Source organism: Dermacentor silvarum, chromosome 6 (genome assembly GCF_013339745.2).
Source record: "Dermacentor silvarum isolate Dsil-2018 chromosome 6, BIME_Dsil_1.4, whole genome shotgun sequence".
Taxonomy (NCBI): domain Eukaryota; kingdom Metazoa; phylum Arthropoda; class Arachnida; order Ixodida; family Ixodidae; genus Dermacentor; species Dermacentor silvarum.
The window spans coordinates 146,051,110-146,066,950 of NC_051159.1; the positions used below are offsets into that span (position 1 = coordinate 146,051,110).

Here is a 15,841-nt window from a genome sequence, read left to right on the forward strand (position 1 = left end):
GCTCGCGTGCGTTGTTTGTTCCCATCTGGAGAACCCCCTGCGCTGAGCCGATTGCTAGGCGGCACAACGTTTGCAACGGTCCTGTATCGACCGAAGGGTTTCGTATGCTTCTTGCATGCCTATTTCGGGGAACGCCATTCTTTTCTCCGCGTTCGCGTCCGGTGGCACATGCAGGGGAGTTACTGGCGGCGACAAACTATTAGGCAATCTGGCGCTATGTCCCTTCTTTACGTTCGATAAAGAAGCACGCTTCTTGCAATGCGTTAAGGGCAATAAATGCATTTTGTCGCAGAAGGCTAAAGACCACTGCTCCCGTTAACAAATTTTGAAGCTCTTGTGTGCATTGCACATTGCTGATGAGCCAGGCGTTTAGTCCTCCTGCGAACAGTTGGTGAACGTAGATGCCGCCGGATGCTGCAGCTGGGTGCCTGCTAACGCAACGCTGGCAACCTTGATGCTCTTGTAGCGTACACTCATCCAGGAACGTTGTCGGCACGCGGAAGCCATGGATTTGCTGCCGACCGTATCGCACATCGTTGAAGATACGCGTGCATTATATATTGGCCCTTTTGGCGGAGCAGTTTGTTTTAGATAAACGAGATGGCGCTCACGGCGGCGCGCCATACCTCTCCTCAGCGACCGTGCATGAATACGAAACCATTACCACTTCTACCTTGCTTCTGTGGGATCAGCTGTCGGAAATGCAACTGAGTTTTCGCTAACACACTGTGCTCCAATCATGCTAGATTGAATCATGTGGATTGAAGACGTGTGCAGTAGTTGGCTGCAAAAATAGTGACTGGCATGTTAAGGAATAGAATGAATCTGTGTGGCCAAGTTCGCCGACCGCTGCTGCAACTGTCCGAACGTGTTACCGGCACTTCGTGATGTACGGCTGTCCCCAAGGATACAGAAATTTGCTCATCCGCCAGCCTTGTATTGCTATCCTTCAAAGACTTCATCTCCAGAACGTCGGCAAGAGTGAGTACCACTCGTTAAACAATGACAAAGGGAGTAGCGCCGCTTTCTGTCATAGTAAGTTTCGCGCACGTTATCTATACACATCTGTCTCAAATGGCAGGAAAACTTACACCCACTCTATCGCCGACGTATCAAGAATAAGGGAATGGGCTCACACTTGAATATATGCGCGCTGTATACGCACAATAAATGACGGACTACACCGATGGCGCACAAATGGTCGAAGCTGAATGTTTCGTGACGGTCCACAACAGTAAGCGAGTTACTATCTGTAATATATATTTGCTACAAGGTATTACAATGTACAAAACAGCTACGTTTCAAGCCTTGTGTGCAGCAAGAACAAATCTATCGGAACTGAGCACATCCGCGAGCGATTAGGCAGAAAATAATCAGATAGTGGCCGCACTGAAGAATTTCACTGTGTCAGAAACTGACAGGCCACTGCTTCAAAACGTTTGCCGAATAAAGAACAAAAAGCAAAACACACTAATCCTGACTGAATTCATAATCGGCAAAGCTTGGATAGCTTGGAATACATATTTAGCCCTGCTTTTAGAACAAACACCATATACGCTGCTTGCGCCGTTCGGACATAGCTTAATCAGCTCCAAAGGCACTTCTGCATGTTCTCTGAAGCTGTGATCAAAGCTTTGTGTCGTCCACCTAGTCACCATCTACGCTATCTCCGAAAACAGAGGTTTATTAAGCCGCGCCGGCGTCGTACACTTCCATTGTAAACAAGGAGGCAACGGAGGCAGTTGAGGCAAGCAATGGACGCGTCACCACGTGATCAAACATGGCAGCGCCCACGGGATGGCCGCGAAAAGGGTCAATACAGGGTGTCCCAGCTAAAAGTAGCCAACGTTTTGAAAACGACGGAGTGCGCTAGGAGGCTCAAACCAACTCAGTGGTGTTGAGGATCGCGTGTCCTAGTGTGCGGTATTTTTTTTTTTTTTTTTTCATTTTCGGTCTTCTGGGAGCGCTGAAATAGTGGTGCTACATATCACATGTTTGTTCTTCTATTTCGCGGGCTTTCTTTTAAAGGCAATTACAAGAAGCTCCATCAATGGTACTTGGTTGCAAACACTTCATTCGGCCATTTTTAAATGAGATGTACAAATTTCGTACTGGCACTTTCTTGGTGAAGCCAATATTTAAAAAGTTATGCAGTTAGTTTATACTAATTAACTAACTTTGCAAAACGAAAAAAAAATACCGCAGACTAGGACACGCGATCCTCAACACCACTGAGTTGGTTTGAGCCTCGTAGCACATTCCGTCGTTTTTAAAACGTTGGCTACGTTTAGCTGGGATACCCTGTATAATATTGAAAACACACTTTCACACTGCACCGACTCGTTCAGGAATGAGTGTTTAGGTTGCAGAAAAACTGGGTCTTTTCGGCGTATACGTGTATCGCGTAGCTTCTGTGTTGAGCGACACGTGAGCCTCAAAAAAAAAAAAAAAAAAAAAAAGACTGATTCGTTTCGTTTGGCACGCTTTTATTATCATGTCATGACTCTGTTATACTTAATGGAAATACTGACTTTATTTGAAAACTGGCGGTATTCACTTTTCCTGAAACAGAGAAAGACAAGATAATCTGGGTGTTTACAAATTACGCAAAATATGAGAGAAAACAACGAGGAAGAAGGATAGATGGGGAACGTTTGTCTTACCTGTCCAGATGGAGGCTGATAGATAAGAGAATATGCATGCCTTGGATGAACATGTAATGATATTTTTTATGAAGCCTCGTCACATCGGTTTTCTCTTCCCGACGCACGTTTTCATTCATGATGCGGATATCCGTGGCAGCTTACCACATTCCATCTCCTTTGCAACGAAGAAATGCCTTCACAACATAGAAAAAGGATCAGTACCCCCACTCCTCGACAGTAGCTTTGTGCGACGTCTGCGGCGGCGAAGGGACCATCGAACATTTCTGGTGCCACTGTCGTCGATTTCAGTAGGAAAGACAAACACTGTCTATCGCACTGCGATGTCTGGACGATCAGCTCTTTGTCCGTGCCAGCGCTACTTGAAGACCGTCCCCATCGCTCGTCGGCCCACGAAGCTGTGAAGGCACTTATATCTCTTTTGAGGAGCCTGTGTGAACGCCTTTGATTTGGTGGCGCCCTCCGCGTGCGTTCGCTACCTCACCACGAGTTTCCTTCCCTCCCCCCCCCCCTCTCCCCACCACTCCTCTCTCTGTCTCATCTTTCTATTCCCCCTTTCCCGTCACCCAATGTAGGGTAGCCAACCAGACGCATTTCTGGTTAGCGTCCCCGCCTTCTCTCTTTCTTTCCTCCTCCTTATTCTAAGCAAAACGGCTCTGTCTCCCTCTCATTGCATCGTCCACCACGGTCTGTATTATTCTCCATGTTTCTTATGGGTAACACGCCTAGTTCAGTCGTCCTGATGTGCCGTTGTGTTTTTGCTTGCGTGTATTAGAGCATGCTGTGCCTGTACTTATTCGTTCCCAGCAGTTTCTATTCGCTCACAGTTGAAGCGCAAGACAGTTTCCTTGGTGCCAGATTTACTGTACACATTCGCTTTTAGACAAGCAAGACAACCATCGCGCCTATATTCCAGGCGTGCATTTTCGTTCTGCGTTTCCGTTTAACGCATATATCACTTTACTGTTCTCGTTTTCAAAATGAAAGTGGAGAAACCAACTAATAATGGCTGTTGCTTATGAGTTCGTATAGATGTGGAATCTCAGTACAAACGTGAATACTACGGCCGAGAGTTGTCGTTTTCTAGAAATAGAACAGAAAAAAAAAGGATAAAAGAGAGAGAAAATAAAACAGCAAGAAATTCGAGCTTTGTGGATAATTTCGTGTTCCAGTAGCACCATTTGACGCCGCCGTTCTAGCGTGCAGCGATAAAGAACCTTATAGCGAGGCTTAGTGCGCTTATATACTGCTATGTGTCTCCTCGTCCGCCCGTGATCTCACGAGCACTCGATCACGGCATGATTACTAGGCTCCAAGTCGCGGGCTCGTCGAGCGCACTACTTCGCAGCTTTTCGCTTGTGTGATCTGTGTGCGTTTGTCGCACACTCTGTAGACGCTGCTGCTCCGACTCAATCTGTCGGCGCCAATGGCGGTGCCTGTCTCTTGCCATCACTTTGCACGCCTGTGAAAATAAAAAGAGAAATAAAAAGTGGCGTAAAAGGGGCGAACTATAGCAGTGTGGAGGGTAAAGCAAGAAAAGAAACGGAAGCACATCCGCACAAGATGTCTGCCATTTTTACGTGCCTCTCTCGTCGATTTGTTTCATAACAGCCGATTTCTTTCTTTCTTTCTTTCTTTCTTTCTTTCTTTCTTTCTTTCTTTCTTTCTTTCTTTCTTTCTTTCTTTCTTTCTTTCTTTCTTTCTTTCTTTCTTTCTTTCTTTCTTTCTTTCTTTCTTTCTTTCTTTCCAGCGTGCCTGCGGGCTTTAATGCGCCCCCTTATGGAAGGTTACCATTCGGAGAGTTATTGAGAGCGAGCGAAATCTCCATTGATTACTATAGCGTCCGTTTCTTCTCCGAGGAGTGCGAAGCGGAGGACGCTCGCTTAACCAGCATCCATCGATTGGCCGCAATCTGTCCGCCGAAGATCGCTGGCATGTAATTCGAGTGCGCGGCGGCTGTAGGGCTCGCGGGCTGCAGGACCGAACAAAGGGCTTCGGCAGTGGTTGGAACCGGGCGGAAGGCGTTTGAGGGAGCTATTGAGGGGCCGTGGGGAGAGAGGGTGGGGGAAGGACCTCGGCTCCGGAAAGCTTCACGCTGGCAGCGTGCCATTATAATGAGCGCCCGGACAAGGCGCCAGTCCGTGGAAAAGCATCAACACGTATAGCGTCTGCGGATCGTTAGGCTCCGCGGCGGTGACCGAAGCTCGGCCCTTCTTCCGCCTTGGTCCGGTGCGGCGCGCAGGCGGCTGCACTGCAAGTGTGCCTTAATGAGCATCGAGTCGAGAGAAGAGAAAAAACGGGCCGCGCTCGCTTTATTTTAACAATGACCTCGACTTCCGCCCAATCCAAGCCGTTTTCTTTCGCGATGTCTCTACTGCCTTTCTATCCTTCTCTTCATAGTTTCAACTCTCCTGTACGTGCGTTCGCGGAGCTACCGACGTTTATCACCATTTTTATTTTTTGTCACCATGGACATCCTCCTCCTAGCATGCTTCTCTACGCAGCGTTTCGCGTGTTTGATCCGGTCGCTAACGTGGTTACTTGCTTTCCGATAAATGTGGAGCGGTTATATATAACCTTGGTTCACTGATGTCACGGCCATTTCGCGTTTTCTGCGTGAGGCAATGTAGATTGCTTTTTGTTGTTTCATTGCCACTTTTCCTTTGTTTATTGTTGTTTTTCTTGGCTAAGACTTTGGTACAGCTAACGCTTTTGGCGACGAGGCAATTTTTGGCAGTTAATAACGAACAAAAGCAATAGCCGACGTCGCGCAGCGTTATCTGCTGCATTCTTACGTTTAGAGGGAAGCTGAGCGGCATTAAATGCGTTTCTCAGGCTCGCTGCTACCCTGGGATATCCAGAAGAAAATATCGGCTATGTATCCTGGTGCGGTCGTTGTGATTATCAAGATATCAAGACTTGGGCTTATAATTAGACTAAGAAAGTAAAAGAAAGTGTGTGTGTAAGGGGGGGGGGGGGGAGGGGGAGGGGGACTGAGACAATGTAGACGAATGTTTGTGTTACATTTTGAAATTTTAAGGGTAGAAATTTGGCAGATATCGACCTGGTTGGGAAAATAAACTCTTTCTTGGTGTTTTCGTTGCTCTACTTTCGAAAATTTTTAATTATAGTGAGAATGAGAAAGAAGGAAACGTTAATACTAGTTGCACCCTTCACCGCTATAGAAAAGACATAATTCAGGCATGTTTGAACAGTGTCTGGAGAACATTACAATTAAAGTATTGCTTTTGTGCACGGTAGAGAAACATTGCTTTTCTTTTTCAAAGTAAATACTCTCATTCGTTCACAATATTTTTTAACAGAAGCCCGCGGGGGTAATTTCTCACCTCAAGTATGGAATACCATTGGCGCAACAGCGCATGAGCAGACCCATACGGGACTGTCTGAAAGTTAAGAGCTCGCACAGAAAAGCACATCGTAGCAATATGGTTGGAACGGTGGTGGTCTCACATCTATACACTTGACTTAGAACCGCGAACTGGCTGGCCTTCTCGAGTGTTTTTGCAGAGACAGTTATTTCGCAGAAATGCGAAATTTTTTCTAGCTATTGTCACATCCGCGTGGATATTGCTTCTTAACTGCGGTGCGGTTAAGTGCAGTTTCAAAAAGATCTGCAGGTCAAGTACAAATAGCCGATGTCTCCAATGTCGACATCGTCGTCTTATGCCCGTGTGACAGGGGCACTTATCGACGGTTCATGTTTGTTCAGTTTCTCAATGCCTATCATACTCGAAGAAGTTGCGTCGTTGCACGGTAAACCCAAAGGCAGTCGACATGTTTCAGTAACCAGAAACGAACTCCATTGGTGCAACCGTCGCCAGCTACCATCCCCTCAATTGACCAGCACACGAATTTAGCCTGAGTATCTAAACAGCTTGTGTTCATTGCTTGTATAATCGTTTTACGTATGTGGGCTTTACCTACATGTATAATCGTTTTAATTGCTTGTATAATCGTTTTACGTATAGACTCCGTACACTCCGTAGCACCCTGCGCTTCTTTGGGGCCAGTCCTTCCGCCAGTTTGCGACGGAGATGAACGCCCCTAGCGTCGCTGGTACGAACTATAGAAAATATGATATTTCGACCTGCGGGCGTCGGCCTTCCGGCTCAAAGCGTGCAGGTCTTGTTCCATCTGGAAGGTTTATTTCGCGTGTTAACACTGACTAGAGGAAAGGTAAAAAGAGAGACGTTGCTGCTTTGGTGAGAGATGTTGCAGGACCCCTTGAATAATGTTCTTCAGAGGCAAATGAAAAATGAGTCCTAACAACTCTGCTACGCACTGCGGCTGAATGTAAACGGCGAAACCGTTGTTTTCCCAACAGGGACTACTCGACTTCGCGTATATAACGGAGGGTGACTGGATAAACCTGGAAACAGCAACCTGGTGTGTGTTGTCGTTGTCTGCGGCGTCCTATGACAGCCGTTTTATTCATTCTGCAAGGGTAGCGCTTCCGTTTTATTTGAGTTCATTTTTTAACCGCGAGTGCAGTGGAGCGCGTAACAATGCCATTCGCGGGGAAGCCCATTCGTCAATGTTCGCGGCGCTTATGCATGCATACACGCGGTCGCCCTGCCTTTCGCCGCGGGATTTTTTTTAAATTTTTTTGTACTTTTATTTGTACTTTTATTAATTTTTTTTCTTACTTCGGCACACCAGTTGCCGATGCCTTCTACGAACAATGCCCCTGAACGGATCACGTATGCGTGGGGTGAATTTTTTTGTTTGTGTGTTTCACGTCTTTCGGGCTCTTTTACGTAACTACTTAGGAATGTGATGTCGTGGAAAATCCTGCATGTTATTCGACGCCATTGTCACGTCTGCTGCTTCGTTCGAGCGTAGCATTTCACAGCGCGCGCGCGCGTGCATTTCGTAAGACCAGTTCTCAGTTAGTTCGGTTTCTGTGCGGTGTGAGAGGCCACAGGGGAGTTTATCATTGCGTGTTTTTGCACGCGGTGGTATCACGGGGGATGCCCTCTCACATCTCGCCGGTGAGTGTACGGCATCCTTGCGACATGAGGACGCGCGCTGCAAGGGTTACCACTTTATTGAATGTGTCCCAATCGCCCTATTGTGCTTACGGTGCGTTAAACGTGGCGTAACACTTCATCGCTCAAGTTCTTGCAATTTTCGTTTCTTTTCGTGCTCATGTGAACGAGCTACGTGACATCTAATGTACGGTAACTAAGAATGCCATAGACAGCACTATGCAACGTCTGCTGCAGCTCATTCATCTCTATAGTGCGGTTTTGCCGACTTAAGTGCACCGACTGTATTGTTTGGCTGTATACTTGGCTGTTTTGTCTCGGTACACAACTTTGGGAGAGTGCTACCAAAGGAGTGTACCGAGTGCTGCGTACAGAGTGTCGTATAGAGGGCAGTGCCTGTGCTCATATGAATTGCGATTTGCTGCCTTAAGGTGAGCTTTCCATTAACTTCAACCGTATGGTAGTTAAACCATGATATATGCCTGTTTGCCGCTTAGCGATTATTGTATAGACATTCCTATAGTGTTATTTACCGTTCTTTTGTCTAGCACATACTCATTTTGTTCTTCATTGGTTTTCAATATGTCCGCTTGCACTGTTGCAGCTCCTGTGTGTTTTATAGGAATGGACTTTCGCTTTCAGCAAGTTCAGTCCAACTAATGAGTCTCGGAGCTGTTGCTTCGTTTGTAACTTTCATTTACGCCTTTGTGCAGTGCAAGAGCTTTGTGTTGCTCATGTTGCCCTGGCTTACGAATTAGTCGTGACGGTAGGGAACTTGAGGTACGCAATTGAGACTCTGCAGACATAATGTTGACTCGTCGATATAATAGCCTTTGTGGGTGTTTTGTGTATTTTTTATGTGGCATTGGCGCGATAAGGTTCGTTCGATGTTTGCGTTCTTGTAGTGCCCGCCAGTTTTGCGGCGCTAACTGTTAAAACATTTATTGTTGAGTGTTAATCGCCGCCTTCTGCTGTGATTTAATTGTAAACATGCTTCTCGTGTGTTTATGTGTCTATTTCGTTCATTACGTTCCGGCGAGTTACAATAGTGCTTTTACTTTCTCTTTTGCAGGTGGGTTTACAATTCCTCATTGTTGCACTGACGTCACCGCAAAAGTAAGTGCACGAAAACATTTACTTACACCGAGGCTGCCGTGATAATGTCGCGGAAATGCGCGCCGCCTGTCTCGATCTGTCTTTCCCAATTGCGCGACCTTCTTTTGCACAAGGCACGTATCTTCAAGGCACGCATTGGGATGTGGCGTAATCGTTTCAGCGCGTCTTGAATGGGAGCCACATGAATGGACAGACTAAATTGTTCGTTCTGTTGCACCTTGTGTCGGTCGACAAAGTTAGAACCTACTCCCACTGTCTTGTTGCGTCCACTGACGCCCCAGCATTTTGGCGTGCTTAACGCGAAGATGCGTGCACGTTCCGCTTTGAGAACTTTTCGAAATGGGTGAATGAAATCGCCGCCGCAGCCTGTGAAAGCTGAGTCTACGCGAAACTGTTAACAATCGGTGAACGCAGTTGAAGTGGCCGGGTTTGATGAAGTGTTTTTAAGTGGTTGCGGTAAGGCGGTAAGGCGGTGCTGACTTCATTGTTAACTAGAGTTTGTAGCCTGTCTTGTGGCCCGAAATGCTATGTCTAGGCGAATAGGAACGTTTCCACGACTGCGACGGGGTTCGCTACTGATTAACTAATGAATTATCATCAGCGTCGGCGCTCAGCCATAAGTTGCTGAGGGTCGTCTTTACCTCAGTATATATCCTACCTAGGTACAGGGTGACGGTGAAATCGATTTGTTGGGCATCCAGCAGACCTATTTTGATTAGGCTTCTTGTCGAACAAATAAGAGAGACAGTTAGAGTTGATCGACTTTTGGAAGCTCATTTAGGACTTCAACGTTTCATTAAGATGTATTGTATATATATATATATATATATATATATATATATATATATATATATATATGTGTGTGTGTGTGTGTGTGTGTGTGTGTGTGTGTGTGTGTGTGTGTGTGTGTGTGTGTGTGTGTGTGTGTGTGTGTGTGTGTGTGTGTGTGTGTGTGTGTGTGTGCGGCAAGTAATTTAGTCGTAAACGACTAAATTGGGAGATTTCCGTTATTGCAAAGCTCACGTGAGCCGTCTAATATCGTCACATATGCCGTAAACTAATGTCTAATATTCTGGGGGTTTCGATACAGTAACATATGTAGTTTTAATTATGTCAGTAACTTCATCTTTGTTTGTTTGTTTGTTTGTTTGTTTGTTTGTTTGTTTGTTTGTTTGTTTGTTTGTTTGTTTGTTTGTTTGTTTGTTTGTTTGTTTGGTAGGTAGCAAGGGAGCTGCAATCTTGGTGCTGCAAATTTTTGTTTTTTCCAATTTACTGATTTTGGCCGATTCTTGTAACATAGTTTGAGCCCTTCATCAAAATACTGCTTCCTATGGTTCGTAGAATTACTTTCTTATATGCAACACATTTCGTTGAGACCAGCTTCAGCGGCTGCTTGATGAAGGCACATTTGCCTTTCACGTGTATCTGCATATAAAAATAACAAGTTGGCTCCGAGATGTGAAAACTTCATCTTAATCGTTGAAATATATTAGTGCGATGTTCGCTCTTCCCAAGAAATATGCAAATTGCGCTTCGGCGCTTCGCGGAAAGGTTAACGGCAGTTATCCAGTGGCCTTTGCAGCACCGATGTCGTGAATAACCTCATGCGTCTTGGCGTCTTTGTCTTGTTCTACGAGCAGTTGAGAATCGCGTAGCGTTGGCGGAAAGAAATATCGCAAATAGAAAGAAAAAAAAGTAAAGGAGCAGATGAAGGTACGATCCGAGATATTGCTTTCTTGGGTGCACAAAAGAAAGTGCGCATATCAAGTATCTCATCTGCATGCATACATTCGAGAGGAAAAGAGAAAGAGAGAGACAGCTGCAGACACTGACAGCTGCGCTCCGAAATGTACCATGGAATCGAAGAATAATAAAAGCTAATTTGACCGTGATGCCGTCCCGCAATCTTTACATCAACCTCATGTGCCGTCTTTCGTGTCGAAACAACTCCCATTAAATTTTTAGGTTTCCCGACTCCTATCGCTGACCTTCGCGAGAGTTCTTTTTCTTCGAAGAGAAATATTTTCAAATGTTCCTGACTGTCCTCCCACGGGATAACATCGTGGACCACACGTGGGAAGTGGCGTGGGAGGTGTACGCGAGGCACTGCGCTGCAGACGTGGAGAATGTTAATGAGAGGAAAGGCAGATATTTCTGTCTGTCGTACGTTCTTCTAGCCAGCTGTTCTGCGCAGGGAAAGGGAAAGAAGGTGGAACAATATGAATGAGGATGACGATGAAGGGAAGACGCGAAACAGCCTGTGCGCACGCATACTCATAACCTAGACCTCAGGCCGGTACTTCTGAATTTAAAAAGTCGGGAAAGCTCTGGATGGGGCCCGTCTTCACTAAAACGTTCTGACGGTAATTGTGTTCGTCCAAGCAGATTCCGACCAATGATGTTGACGGACATATCATTAGCGATGGCGGCCGTCCGATGGGAAACAGCACATACAAAAAAGAATTTCTTTGGGAATTCGGGCCTAGATTTACAGCCATGCCAAGTGCCCAAAAACAAACAAGAGTAGTGCTATCGACGGTAACCAACATCTGCGTACTTGGGGCCGAATTCGCAACGCTTTTCGTTCGTAATAGCTATTTGCAATGGGCTGGTTGCCTTCGCTTATATTATGCCTAAAATCAGGATTGGACTGTTTTTGCAGCGAAGCTGCATATAGCTAGGTTCTGGCGGATCGTGTCCGCGGACAAAACGATGCGTAGAACAACAATTAGAAAACAAGTGGGCCGATCCTGGTGATAGTGCAGATAGGGTCCAAGCTGAATGGCACATACCCCTGTGGGTTCGGGGACCCGTAACGCGCCCTTGTCACAGGTGGGACCCAAAGAGACAAAAAAAGTGCGCCGGACCGATGAACGTTGTTGCCTAAACGCTATAGTCTATGACGATGCTTGTCTAAACGTCAGTGATAAAACGTAATGGTTTACCGACCAACAGCTGTCTCATTCTCTCTTGACATAGTCATTTCCCTATAGCGACGTTATCAGTCTCATCTCGGACTCGGTATGGGTAAAACCCGTGTCGCTCGCTCCGAAGAGGACGAGCGCGCCTTCAAATAGCGCTGGCGCGCTCAACAGCGCGAATGGACGCGAAAGCGACGAGGAGCCGAACGCGCAGCGGCCCAACGTGCTGCGGCCGATGGTGCAAAGTGGTGTGAATCTAGTCGCCTAAACTCGCTTTCACTCGCACATAGAGCGTACGGCGCGCGGCGACGCAACGAAGTTGTGTGTTGTGTCTTTTCAACCATTTAACATAACCACGAAATGAAAAAAAAAAAAGTAAACACAATTACACAACACCAACAGATTCTTCCATCTTCACATAGTGGAAGGGCTCTGATTTTTTATATATACATGTATACAGTATATAAAGTGCGTCGTGGAGTGACACTTGCTTGCTGTTAAGTTTTTTTTTTTTTAACCTACGTATTTTTGTTTGCGGATTCTTAGATTCTTATGAGCCTTGTAAGCATGATGTAAAGATTAATGACCTGGTTTATCCATATGCCTCCTTACTTAACCACTTCGCACTCGGGTGTAATTAGATAGCAAGGAAAATATTCAGCCCATACTCGATTCCAGTGGAGCCGTCGTAGCTGCGAACGCATTTCCACGCATGTGTACGAATAGTGGTTCAGAGGACAATTGTCTATCTGCGTGTTTGATGTTTCAGAAATTCCTCATTAAACATTCCCTGAAATGAAATCCAGCGCGCTTCAGTACAACTCTATGAGGCTATTAGGGTTATAAGCGAAATTTTCGACAATTTACAGTAAGCCCTGGAGGTAGTCTATTTTTCTTTTTTATTCTTGTTAATGATTTGCTGAAGTGACAATGTGCGGCTGTTAAGAGCTACTTCTTCCATTATTATGTGGGCTCAGTTAAGGCAGTGTGCGTTTCAGGATACAGAAGGCGTTTTATTTAAGTCATACTTAGTCTCCGTCTAAATTAATTCATTTTTTAAGACCAGCATACTTGAAGGATACGTGCCACGAATGTGAGGAGTTCACTCTCCTGGGGTAACTTAAAATATTCTTCATTCAGCTAACGCATACAATGGTTTGTTTAGGTATGCAGTGTTATCGGCTTCGGTTTTCTACAGGAGTAGTCAAGACGGAAGAAAACGGCACGATCATCTACCATCACTGCAACCAATCTGCTGATATCGCGGAAGAACTCTTCGTTGTAGTGGTCCTTTAAAACAGATCTCATTGTCGCGAATGCATATACGACGCCGAAGCGAGGGAACAAACGCACGCGCGTTTGTGCTGCTCGGTTCTCCTTACGCAGAACAAAGTAAAAGCGTAGCAGTAGCGCACGACACCTCGCCGTTGTGACGCTACCATATATCGTTCTTATTTTTCCCTTCTCGCGCCGTTCTTCTTCCATCGTGGAATTACTCGCCTCTCCAGTCTGGGCGCGCGGACACTCAAACGAGATGGGACGTCCGCCGTGCCGCTTGATCCTCGTCGGGGGGGCCGGCGGCCTCGCTCTCCGGCAGCGCCGGTCAAGCTGACGGCGCGATAAATTTCGCTGGCACGTCGTAAAAGCGTAATCCTCCTTCCCCGCAGTGCCCTTTCGCTTAGCGTCCGGTGCTCGAAGCTGCGCGCGTCCCTGTATAGCGCCAGGCCCTCGGCGATCTGCACAATCCGCACCGGCTGGCATCGGCGTGCCACTGCTAGCCGCCGGCCGTATGTCGCGCGCCGGATATGGAAACGCGAAATGAACGACTGTTCCACAATCCTCCCCCGCCCAGCCATTTTCTTGGCAATATTCGCTCCGCCCTCCCCGTTTCGCTATTCCCCTTTTTTTCTTCTTCATTTTCTCCCTATGGTGAACTTTCTCCCGGTGTGTTGTTTGCGTGTCTATATATGCGTTCAGTGGCCCTCATAGAGTTCTCCGTCGTTACTCTTGTCTCGGCGTTGGCATCAGGTGCGCAGTGTACGGCGTTTTTTTTTTTTTTTTTTCGCGTGCTGTCTCGTGGTGTATTTGGGTAGCTGTCGTCGCATTTTAGGATTGGGTGTGGTATGAAGCTTAGGCACGGCTCGTGTAGACAGCATCGCACGTAGAAGCCACGGACACGAAAAGAAAAGGCACAGTCTCAGCTGCTTTGGTGGATTGATGTATGCTTTTGTGGTATCTTGTCTATATTTGGTATGTGCGTATTTCATTTGTGTGTGTGTGTGTGTGTGTGTGTGTGTGTGTGTGTGTGTGTGTGTGTGTGTGTGTGTGTGTGTGTGTGTGTGTGTGTGTGTGTGTGTGTGTGTGTGTGTGTGTGTGTGTGTGTGTTTGCCTATGCTAGACATAAAAGCAAGTTCCAGCCAATTCTCAAGCTCGACATATAATTAGCGACGACGGCCAGGCACTGGCAAAGAGCTCTTACGAACAAACAGCTTTGTGAATTCGGACCAAGGTTCGAGGCCGGCCAAGAGATCCACTGGTCCTTGTTTCTTATCTGTTCTTTTCTCCCTTCGACATGTTCCTCGGTTGTCTCTGATTTTCTGTATTGTTGGTCTTCTCTGATCGGCCTCAACGTCGTTTGTTTTCGTTAATATGTGCTATTGGAGCGTGCTTTGTTCATGTGTTCATGTGTTCTAATTTTTCTTTTTTGTAAGTATTTCCATGGTCCCATTAGATGTTACCTTTTGAATGCACCTTCAGCACAGCCGCAACTACGACGACCTTCAAGTATCGCGTAAATGGTAAAAATAGGAAATGGAATGAGCGTAAAGAAAAAGGCGTCAATAAATTTGGCTGAAGTTCTCTTCCCAGTTATGGGCAAGAATTATAAGCAGAGGGGCTGTGAATTAATTCACCGAAGTTTGCTTTTCATCGCACCTGACTTTTTTTCTCTCTCTCGTTGGCATTAGTACATATAGCGCGCAGGAGATAAACAGTAACAGCGCAGTGTGTGCTCGATTGACATGTTCTCCGAAGTTCAGTTTTCACTAACTGCTCATTAGCTTCTTCGCTAGTAAACTGGCTACGTTTTCTAAAATAGTAATAAAATAATTGGCCGCATATCTGCTTGCTTCGCTGCAAATGACCTCGAAAGACGATAGTCTTATGCCGCCCCCGATACGTAACACGCTCTCTTCTCCTCCCTCCCACCCCTCACGCTCTTCGCCTCCCCTCTCACTCCCCCTATGATGGATGCAATGGAGGTTTTGCTGAATTCAATTCAAATTTCTCGCGTTCGCCCTGCTCTCGCGCCATGTCTTCGGACCTTTTATTACTGTTGGCTTAAAGCCGCCTACAGAGCCGCGGCTTCAGTCGGCTTGTTGTTAACGCGTAGCGTCTCTTCGACACCATTTCTAACGCGTTGATTTCTCATTTACTAACGTAAGAAACAGTTCAATGTGTATTCTTAATTAAATGAACGCTGCGGTTCACGGTTATGTACATATATTTTGCCTTCAAATAGGCCTGAGGTTTCCTTTGCGCTGTATAATGTTGACGTGTATTACCCGTGCCACCAGTGCTAGTAGCATGGTTGGTTTTGGCCGGGCGGTTGAATCGAGTGACTGAGAGACAGACAAAGTTTTTCGCGTTTAGGTAGCCCAAGAAAGACTATCGTCTTTAATAACCTGGCAGTCGGTGACACTCGTGTGTTTGTGTGGGGATGCAGAAGAAACGTGCGGGACCAAGCATAAACTTTCTAACGGGTCTAAGGACTGATGTAAACAGAAAAACTTTCTTCAGGATGTTCGAGGTGCCTATTAAAATGAGCATTCGTCACAGTAACGGACATCGGTGCCTGGAACATGGTCTCAGCCATCTTCCGGTAGCATTCCCCCAACTCTCACTCACCACAACGCAGCGGAAGCCGCTGGCGTTAAAGAACTAGGAGACTCCCTCGGCACTGCGCGTGCGCTGAACCTGAAGGAGTGAAAGGAGACCCAACAAAAACAACGAGCGCGGTCGACTTCGACGACGCTGCCCGGGACAAGGAAAGCAGCCGGCGACCCTCGAGCGGAGGCCGGGGGACGTGTGCAGAAGAAGAGTACACGACACGGCATCCAGCAACGACCGAGTG

General features: G+C 46.5%; 1 protein-coding gene across 4 annotated transcripts in view; it reads left to right on the forward strand.

Moving 5' to 3' along the window:
• The window catches only part of LOC119456153 (POU domain protein 2), a 649,805-nt gene that overhangs the window by 406,274 nt on the left and 227,690 nt on the right, over positions 1 to 15,841 (forward strand). Inside the window, exon 2 of one of the 4 annotated variants that reach the window (XM_049669567.1) lies at positions 8,745 to 8,788. The exons of 2 other annotated variants lie outside the window; for them this stretch is intronic. The gene's annotated coding sequence lies outside the window, so the exon portion shown is untranslated. Of the gene's footprint in view, positions 1 to 8,738; positions 8,789 to 15,841 lie in introns of those variants that run through there. One more of the 4 variants, XM_037717771.2, reaches the window with a different exon arrangement.